Consider the following 9,208-nt stretch of genomic DNA (forward strand, 5'->3'; position numbering starts at 1 on the left):
AAGTCAGGCAACAAACAGTGATGTCATCCAAGCTAACCCAGCAGTAATGCTTGATATTAATTTAAGAACTCTCTCAGAGAGAGACTGTGCATTTTGTATTTTGTTTTGGAGTTAGCAAGAACATCCACTCATCAGCACTACATCTGCACTTGCTGTAAGTAAGATTCAGGGCATAGTATCTCTTTCAGATGCAGATAGGAATATAGTAAAGATTAGTTTAGATGTTTTCTGTATTTATTTGAGACAGTCCTGCAATGTTGTTTTAAAATATTTCCTGTGATTTTGAACTCTGAAGCAGATGTGTTGATTGACTGATTATTGTCATGTTTTTATTATTTATTATTAAAAATATTTAAACCTACCTTTGTGGCTATTTGTGAGACATATTTAAGCTCTTAGAGTATTGCATATGCATTTGGTGACACCACACAGGCCACTCCTAATAGCCTGGCGCTTGGTCAAAACTACCATTTGGATAATAGTAACATTACACAGTAGGACTTAACACACTATGTAAGGGCCTTATAGTAGCTGATAAGTAGGGGTTGGTGGCAGTGATAACTACCTTATAGTCTGGGCAGAAGGGAACATAGCTAGTAAGCCTGTGTGCACCAGCATTTCTCAGGTGTGTGTATATGTTTGTATATAAATCAAATCTCAAAGTGTGTGTGTGTGTGTGTGTGTGTGTGTGTGTGTGTGTGTGTGTGTGTGTGTGTGTGTGTGTGTGTGTGTGTGTGTGTGTCAGCTACTTGGGCAGGAACATGAAGCACTGGTTGGACAGAGAGGGTGCTGGAGGTCTAGGCTTGGCCCCTCAGCTGAGCTCTTAACCCTATAGCTGAGCCAGTGGGGGAGTCTTATTGGGTATCTGGAGAAAGAAGGAGAAACCAGCCCCAGACTGACTGTGATCTCTGTGTGCTCTTAAGGGAAATTGCACTTTACTGTGTGTGTACTTGCCATACTCCCATTGTGTACATCCCCCACTGTTGCCAGTGGAGAGGATTGTGGCTCCTTGATTACTGGGCCAGTGCAGGGGTGTCACACATACACAGACTTACTAACAGGGCTTTTCTTAACCAGTCCTTACATAATCACGAAGTGGGCACAGCTATTACTGAGCATGTGATTTTGAAGGTTCTAAAATCTATTATTGCCATACATGCAGTATCACTGGTGTTGAAGATAAGGTTTTATTTTTGGTTAAAGAATACGTTCAAGTTTTAGAAACATTTATCAAAAATTGATAAGAAAACTAATGTTATGGATTGCATTTGTGCAATGCTTAATTTCAGGAAATCTTTCGTATTATTTTTAAGTAAATATATAGGATGCCAAAGGCCGGGTAAAAGAAATTACAAGTAAGGTGGTCAGCATATGGCATCTGCTTTAGGTCTGTGATTCTTTTAGTGAGATATTTCTGTGGCCTTTCCAGTTGTTGCAGATGTTTTGAGAGGTGCATACCAAATGGGGCATTGTATTCTATAATGGGTCTAATGAGGGATGAGTACAGTGGGACAATGACCTCCTTTTTTCTGGATGAAAAGCCCTTAGTGATGAGGTGTGCCACATAGATGGATTTCCTGACTGCTGTGGTGATGTGGTTATTGAAGGTGAGACCACTGTCCACCTGTGTCCCTAAATCTCTTATCACACTTTCGGTGTTTAGTGTACTGCCACCTATGTGATAATTCAGGGGTACGTGTTCTTTCCCAAAGGGGATAACTATACATTTCTTGGCATTGAGCTTAAGCCCATGGCTCTGGCACCAAGCATCTGTTTCTGTAAGGCCCTTTTATAGAGTATCCACATCATTTGGGGATTCAATAATGGCTCCCAGTTTGCAGTCATCTGCAAACTTTGTTAGCCAGAGTCCCTTAGTGTTGGCCTGTACTTCAGTGAAGTAGATGCCAAACAAGTGAGGTCCCAGGACTGAACCCTGAGGTACTCCACTTGTCACTTGTCTGGAGCTGGATTTGGAGTCAGCTGCTTTTACAGTGTTGGTTCAGTCAGTAAGCCCGTTGGCAACCCATCGAGTGATGTAGGGATTAATGCCCAGCTTAGTAAGTTTATCTATGATTCCAGAGTGGGGGATGGTGTCAAAGGCCTTGGTGAGGTCCAGATAGGCTGTGTGGACTGCCTTACCCTCATCCACAGCTCTGGAGACTGATTCGAAGAAGTCAGTAAGGTTCAGCAGACAAGATCGGCCCTTCACAAACCCAAACTGAGTGGGGCCCAGTGTTTTAAGGTTGCCAATGTCTTTGTTTATAAGTTCCATGATAATACATTCCATGGCCTTACAGATCAAGCTCATCAGACTGATGGGGCGGTAGTTCCCGAGATCCAAGGTGGATCCCCCCTTGTGGTGTGGGATAACTGAAGCTGTGCGCCACTCAGTGGGCACAAAGCCTGAGGTGAGGGTATGATTAAACATGACACTTAGGTGAGGTGCAAGTTCATTTTGTAATTCATGCAGTATACAGCCCGGGTTTCCTCCCACATTACAAAGACATGCATCTAGAGCATTTCTCCCTGGGCTTCCACTGAAAATTGGCTTCATTCCAAGTCAGACATTCCCAGTAAACAAATGTTAAATAAAAATAAATAAATAAATAAATAAGCTGCTTCCTGTAGTACAAGGTTTGATTTCCCTCAACTTCCATTTGTCTTCTATGAGAATGTGCCAAGTTACTTTATCAGATAGTACTCCTGCGCGCTCCTGAAAAGGGACATGTGCTGAGTGGCCTGTCCCAGGCTGTTAGACCAGTAAGCACTTCAATGTGTAATATTTCAGTATGAATCTTAGCACATCTCTTGCAGTTTAATGGGCTACCAAATGCATTTTCACTAAATGTGAATTTCAAGGGAAGAGACGTTTACTGTTTCTGATGCTAAATCTGTTTTCTATGTGAGAGTGCTTTGTTTTATTTAGAAAATTGCCATCAGTGTCTTTTCTGTAAAATTTGAAATACAAGTTTTAAATGAAATCCAAATCACTTTGATAAGTGTAAAAGTAAAGAAAAGAACAGTGTGAACACTGACAGGTTTGAGCCTGGCTTTTGGTAATTAGAGGACAGACAAATAATGGGATATTGGTATGGCTGGTGGAGACAGATTCATTACCCTACTAAGGGCCTTATTTGCCAGGATCTGCCTCTGTTGACTCTGGGGGTGTATAGTGTAACAGTACAGCATTATTAGCCATTTTTCAAGTACGACTGACCTATACTAAGTGATGTCTGATGTAATAGCTATTCTTCATGACAGAGAAGACATAGGGATGTCAAAATGAGATGTAGTTGTCCTGTAAGCATGTAAACGCCTATCCATGAATAGCATGTTCCATGCAGTAATGTGTCTGATTTTTGTGTGATTCGTGAGCTGTTGAACAAAAGCTGCTGCTGTATTTATATTGTCATTAATTGCTTTTTAATTCATGGCACTAAAAATTGAATTAATTCACTAATATATCTTGATTGTGTAATATAACCTAAACATGTTGCATTTTAATAGTATGAACATATTATATTTTAGCAGCATATTTAAAAAAAAATTCTCTGTACAGCCTGCCAAAATTGCAAAGGGGTTGATATTTGTCAAGCCATATAGCCTGTGTTAGTTGTGGTGAAGATCAGAACAGTTTTATCTTCAGCATCCATTATATAGTCATTGTTGCATGTGATTGGTATACACTCTTCTCTACAAGGTTGGATTGTAAAGGATATAGTGCAGAGGACTAAAGCTCCTACTTGTTAATGAGCTGCTTGCTGTGGCAAGATTGGAAGGCTTTATTCTTTCCACCTTCATTAACATATTGTGTGACATTCAGCAAGCCACTTAACCAAACAATGCTTTGGAAAAATTATGAATTTGGGCTCGGCTCCCTAATGGTCTTCTGGACTGTATGCCTAGTAACTTTGAACCTGTTGTTGTTTGCCAGCCATTCCCTATTCCATTGCTGATCTAGTCCAAGATTCAGCAGGAACATCTGCATTATCAATATCTCTCTTTAATGTAGAATTACTCAGATGACTTTTACTTCTTCAGAGATTGTGCATATTGACTTAACGTATGTTATCAGATGGCTAATATTTCTTATGCTCATAAATACTCTTCTATTTAAACTCTGCTACATGTGGTTGCATCTTATGGTATGATGATGGTGATCTTTGTACAATTTCATGTAGTTCACACACAGTTACCAATTAAGTACAAGTGGCTATAACTGCTCATGGGGTGGGGGCCTCTCTGTGGATGAAAGTGCCTGATGCTGTCATCATCTGGTCATTTTTAAACATTTTTAATCCAGCTTTGCAGCACTAGTGTGCACATGTGTAAATTAAGCTGGAATACTTTGGCTACTGCGTATTTACATGAAACAGATTTGAAATGTGACTTTGGTCATTATTATTTTTCCTTTACACAGCCATCTGAGAAGGATTCAGTTGGCAATGTAGCTATAACTACTGAGTTTGGGTATGACGTTGGAGATAAATGTACATATAATCCACTACTGGCCAGATGCATTTTCAATGAATGTACATTTCAGTGGAAGAGAAGTTTACTGTTGCTAAGTTTGTTTTCATTGTGAGACTGCAAGGGAAGTGAGAGAAATTGCAAATATATTTACAAAATGTTACAAAACTACTTAATGGTAACAAAGGAATTATTAACAAGAAGAAGAGCAAAACGGACAGCCTTCACCTTTCCATATCAAAGACATAATTTTAAACATATTAAGTTGGATTGCATTAACTCCAGTGGTAGAGATGATATGTCTAGCAATCACTTAACATTGCTCAGGAAAAATCTTGTGATATTCAGTTGCTGATATCTAAAACAACCTATGGTACTGCCAAAATATCTCATGCTTGGAAATTAGCAACAGTAAGATCCACACATAATGGAAAAGGTGCACATGATTGCCTAAGTAATTTTAGACCCATCAGTCTGCTGTCAAACACTGGAAAAGTAATGCAGTCAACTACACTCTCAGCATTACTTACAAAATTTGTAATACGAAAGTACTAGGCTAGCTGCCCTTGCAGGCTGTTTTAAGGGAATTGTGTCAACTCACTGAAGGTAGTTTTGGCAATGGTAAAAGTTCAAAAACTTCCTGCTGGAACCACCTTTGGTGACTATAAGTATTTTTTTTTTTTGCAAAGGGATAAGTCCCCCTATATCTTCATGTGGGGGGAAACACCCAGACATCTCCCAAATTGATGTATATACCAACTCAAAGACTCATAACATATGAGAAAAAGGCAAGCTCCACTGTTGGTGAAGTTAGTTTCTCCGAACAGCGCTCACTCATTTTACATTCAGTGAAACTAACTTTACCAGTCTAACATATTTCAATTTTAAGCTTAGCCATTTTTTTGTTTTGGTGTTTGAATTAAACTACCCTGCTTGGTGACAGATTAGCCTTTTCCATCCCTTGGCTAATAATTATATATTACCCCTAGCGATAATAACTGAGATATAAGTTCATAGAAATTTATACCACCCCTTATAGGTTCATAGGTTCATAGGTAGGTACTATGCTATTGACCCAAGGGCCTAAGTAAGCCTAGCCAACAAGGTTCCCTGGCATACACCACCCAACAAAGTTATTTTCCTGTGTCCCTGTCGAGCAGAGCCTCAGAAGTGATCCCTGGGGTGTATTTCCTATTTCCCATCCACTCATCAAGATTTTTCTTGAAGAGTGCTAGTGAGGAACTTTGCTTGACATAGATGGGTAGCCTGTTCCAGAGTATAGGAAGTCTCTAGGACAGGAATCTATCCCTCCAGCATATCCTGTTTATTGTGGTGACAAGGTTTAGGTCCTTAGAGCGTGTAGCTCAGAGGGATTTGGATTTCTTTAGCTGTAGCATGTCCAACAGCTCTGGGTTTGACATAGCTTTATATGTTAGGCAGAGATCACCTCACTCGGAGTAAAGCTGGAGTTTTTTGAGATGGTCAGTGTAGGGCATCTGTTTGAGGCCAGTAATCCTCTTTGTGAAGTACTTCTGTGGCCTTTCCAGCTGCTGCAGATGTCTTGTGAGGTACATTCCAAAAGACTGAAACCCACGATACATCTTTCAGGAGGCCAATGCCTTATTTATTAAGCCACTGGAGTCTGAATTAGAACAGTTACGCATATATAATGTCCATCAACATGCATACATGAAGGACAGAGCCATTGCTACTTGTAGTTTTTTTAATGGTAATGTCATTATGGTTGTTGACCAAAAAATGCAAATGGATGTGATCTTTATTGACCTTACTTTAACATTTGATAGGGTGGGTCACAATACACTAATGCAGAAACTGTATGATTTATCAATACCAGGACTGGATGGTAGAATGGTTAGCAAAACGAAGAGGTAAATACAACTTCAAGGGTAGGGTTGTTGTTTATCTGTTTAGGCTATATATCTTGACATCAGCATACATTTATACATTTCAATCTGTCTATGCTGAGTTAAAATTATAAACATATACTACCAGTAAAGATCATAATTAGCAATTGCAATTATGTTTGACTGAACTAAATATCTGGTCAGAAGAAAACAGCATGAACATTAACACCAATGAAATGAAGCAATGACATAATGAATACAGTTACAAGATTGGGAACGTATATTAAAAATGTTATGTTTTTTAAAGACAAATTTTGTTTGGTCACCTTATGAGCAGTACATATAAAGACTGGAAGAAAATTGTAGTACATGAAGCATAGTGATTTTGTTCTGATACCTGGAAAAGGCAAATCATTTAAGCACACTGTGACATCCCAGCACTGGCCCAGTAATCAAGGAGCCTCAGTCCTCACCAATGGAAACAGTAAAGGATGTACACAATGGGAGGAAGAGAAGTACACACACAGTAAAGGGCAATTTCCCTTAAAAGCACACAGAGATCACAGTCAGTCTGGAGCTGGTTTCTCCCTCTTTCTCCAGATCCCCAATAAGACTCCCCACTGGCACAGCTATAGAGTTGAGAAATTAGCTGAGTGGCTAAGCTAAGCCCTCCAGCACCCTCTTTGTCCAACCAGTGCTTCGTGTCCCTGCCCAAGTAGCTGACACACATACACACTTTGAGATTTGATTGATATGCAAACACACACACACACACACACACACACACACACACACACACACACACACACACACACACACACACACCTGGAAAAGGCTGGCACAGGTTTACTAGCTATGCCCAGACTATAAGGTAGTTCCAGCTACCACAAGCTACCTTTATCAGCTACTATAAGGCCCTTACAATGGTGTACAATCCTACTGTATAAGGTTACTATTAATCCAAATGGTAGTTTTGACCAAGACTTGCAAGGCTATTTAGGAGTGGCCTGTACAGTGTTACCAAATACATATGCAAGTACACTAAGAGCTTAAATATGTCTCACAAATATCAGCCACAAAGATAAGTTTAAATATGTTTAATAATAAATGATAAAAGAACAAGACAATACTCAGAAAACAATCACAGTTACTTCAGAGTTCAAAATCACAGGAAATGTTTTAAAACAACATTGCAGGACAGTCTCAAATAAATATAGAAAACATCTAAACTAATCTTTACTATAATCCTATCTATATCTACAAGAGATACTGTGCCCTGAATCTTACTTCCAGGCAGGCAAGTGCAGATGTTGATGATGAGTGGATATTCTTGCTAGGTCCAAGACAAAATACAAAATGCACAGTCTCTCTCTGAGAGTGCTCTTAAATTAATATCAAACATTACTGCTGGGCCAGCTTGGCTGGGATGACATCAATCTTTATCACCTGACTTCAGTTTCCAGGCTAAACAGAAACTTAACAGAATTCAGCATTTCTGTGTGAGAAATACATATCTCTCAGAACTGTGCAGCTGCTGGGAAGTCAAAAAGCAATAAAACAAATTTTACATTTCAAACCTAGTAATTACTTTTCTCCAAGACAATACAAAACCATTCTAGCTCTAGATATTGTGTCTGCTTCTGCACTGAAACTGAGAGATAACATCTCTTGTTTATAGCCCAGCTATAAAGTAACTTATCCTCAACTATTCTTAACCTTTGTAAGTTAATCTTCTGTGTTCCAGCAGGGTATGCTGTGGCTACATTCTTGAAGCTCAGTACATAACATACAGTTCTGTATAAGTCATATCAATATTCACAAATGATATAGAATTATTTACAAAATTCCAGATAGTTGGGCTGGCAGTGTGACAACCACTATTACATGAGACCTGATCTTAAATGTTAGGCATCCCCTACTTCACTTAAGGTCAGATCTCATGCTAGTCAGTCAAATATTCCACTAATAACCAACAAATGACAGTGGCAGAATAAAACACACATTTGCTTCTGCCTGCTGTCTGTACTGATAATGTGTCTCTGACTTCCTGTTACAAAGTTAGAAAGCAGGTAGAATAGCAGGATATTATCCTGCATTTTCTGAAGGACATGAAGTCTGAACTTCAAATGTCACATTATTTACTGACTTTATTCCTCAGTAGTTTATCCAGAAAAGAGTTGTTTTATGAGAAACATACTAAACATTGAACACAAACATCTGGGCATTCTGTGATAATCTGGACATTTGAGAGCCATGGCAAGGTGAGTATAAGCATAAGGGGCTGTGTTACACTGCATTTCTGACAGAACTTGCTAAGAGATGTACAGTTTTGAAAGCTGGCAAAACATTTTGCTTTTGTTTTTCTTTTTTCCTGTAACTACTAGTACATGGGGCAGATAAAGCCCCATGCACTACAACGAATTAGGGTCTGGTCTCTGACCATAACCTTTAACTACGTGTTTACAACAAAGATGTTAAGATTCACCTCTTGAGCTTCACTGTTAAGGTGAATTTCTTGGCATTCATGACTTGAGCACATAATAAGCAGGTTATGATCAGCGACCTGATCATAATTTTCTATTTTGGCTGCATTAAAACATATTAAATCAGGGCAAATATGTGACATCAAAACAATCTACATGGTATTATTAGACCTAAAACTGAATTTAGAAACTGACTGATGACCTACTTTTTTAAAAACTCACAAAATATAGCTGGAGAAAAATCCATAAAAAGTATACTAAAATGATCCATGCGTGGTGAAGTTGGCCTTTAAGAAAGACTGTCTAAACTGCAGATGTTTTCTGTAAATTGCAGATTAACACGTGGTGATGTGATCCTACTTTACTAGGCAGTATGTAACCCCTTGTTAT

The sequence above is a fragment of the Protopterus annectens genome, chromosome 1.part1 (assembly GCF_019279795.1).
Source record: "Protopterus annectens isolate FY-2018-M chromosome 1.part1, PAN1.0, whole genome shotgun sequence".
Classification (NCBI taxonomy): Eukaryota; Metazoa; Chordata; order Ceratodontiformes; family Protopteridae; genus Protopterus; species Protopterus annectens.